Genomic DNA, 1,431 nt, shown 5'->3' with positions numbered 1-1,431 from the left:
AACATGGAGGTGCTGGAGGACTTCCTGGGAAAAGACTGGAAAGACAATAACAGACAGACACTGGATGAGTTCCTGAGCAGAGTCATGGAGAAATCCCTCAGAAGTAAAAATGGTCACCTGGACCTGTTTGTTCGCTTCCTTCATGGCCTCTGTCTGGAGTCCAACTGGAGACTCTTAGGAGGCCTGCTGGGTCGGACAGAGAACCATCCAGAAATCATCCAGAGAGTCATCAACAACCTGAAGATGATGAACAGTGATAAAATGTCTCCAGACAGAAGCATCAACATCTTCCACTGTCTGATGGAGATGAAGGATCTCTCAGTACATCAGGAGATCCAAGAGTTCCTGCAGTCAAAGACCAGATCAGAGAAGTTCCTCTCTGAGATCCACTGCTCAGCTCTGGCCTACATGCTGCAGATGTCAGAGGAGGTTCTGGATGAGTTGGACCTGAACAAGTACAAAACATCATGGGAGGGAAAACGGAGACTGATCCCAGCTGTGAGGAACTGCAGAAAGGCTCGGTGAGTCCAGATGTGATGAACATGATGAGTCAGTGTAGATCAGTCGTTCAGTTCTTCAGATGTTCTCACCATAACGTTTTCATTATTCTTCAGTGTTCCACTTGTTTATCACAGACATCACATGTCAGCTGTGTTTTGTCTCAGAAGCTATTGCGCTTTTTCAAACCCTGTGAAAATGTAGATTTTTTTACTTGGTTATATTTAATTAATGAATCCAGTTTTTCTATTTCATTCTAATAATTGTTGATTCTGACAGTTTTTTCTTTTGGGTCATTCTGTGTCAACTCAGTGAGATTAGAGGAGGTCAGCTGCTTGACCATCTCAGAATCTCTTGAAGCTCTGTAGGAATGATCTTTAACATCTGAAACTGACATCTGTCATTTGTTTTTGCTGAAATTCCAACATTTTCGTAATTTGTCATTAAATGGAAATTTTCAATGAATCTCTCGTGAGTTTGAAATTGAATGAGATGCCACTTATCTTCAGGTGTCCATATCTATCAAAATATATGTCCTTGAGTCTTCAAATGTTCAGAAGTCGTTCAGAGGTTTCTGGTGAATGCAGAGAATGCAGCAGATTCTGGCAATCAAGACTCATTTTTTCTTAAGAGCTCTCTGATTCAGGATTTGTTCAAAAATCACAAATAAAGTGGATTTTCAAAACATTTGGAAAAATCGATCTCTAATACATAGGATCTATTTGATCAATTTTATTACGAGAATAATATCTGAATGACATCAACAATGCTTAGAAAGCGTTCTTATGTTAGTAGAAATGGGAGTTATGGCCTTTCAAAGCTGACATAGGTTAAAAAATAATTAATATCCAAACAGCCAGATGGACATCTTGAATCATGGGTAGGCTGATGAAGTTTAGGACACTAAGAGATGGAAGTATCATCTACTGGTGT

This window comes from Stegastes partitus, unplaced genomic scaffold (assembly GCF_000690725.1).
Source record: "Stegastes partitus isolate 25-593 unplaced genomic scaffold, Stegastes_partitus-1.0.2 Scaffold1175, whole genome shotgun sequence".
NCBI classification, from domain to species: Eukaryota; Metazoa; Chordata; class Actinopteri; family Pomacentridae; genus Stegastes; species Stegastes partitus.
This window is presented reverse-complemented; position numbering follows the sequence as displayed.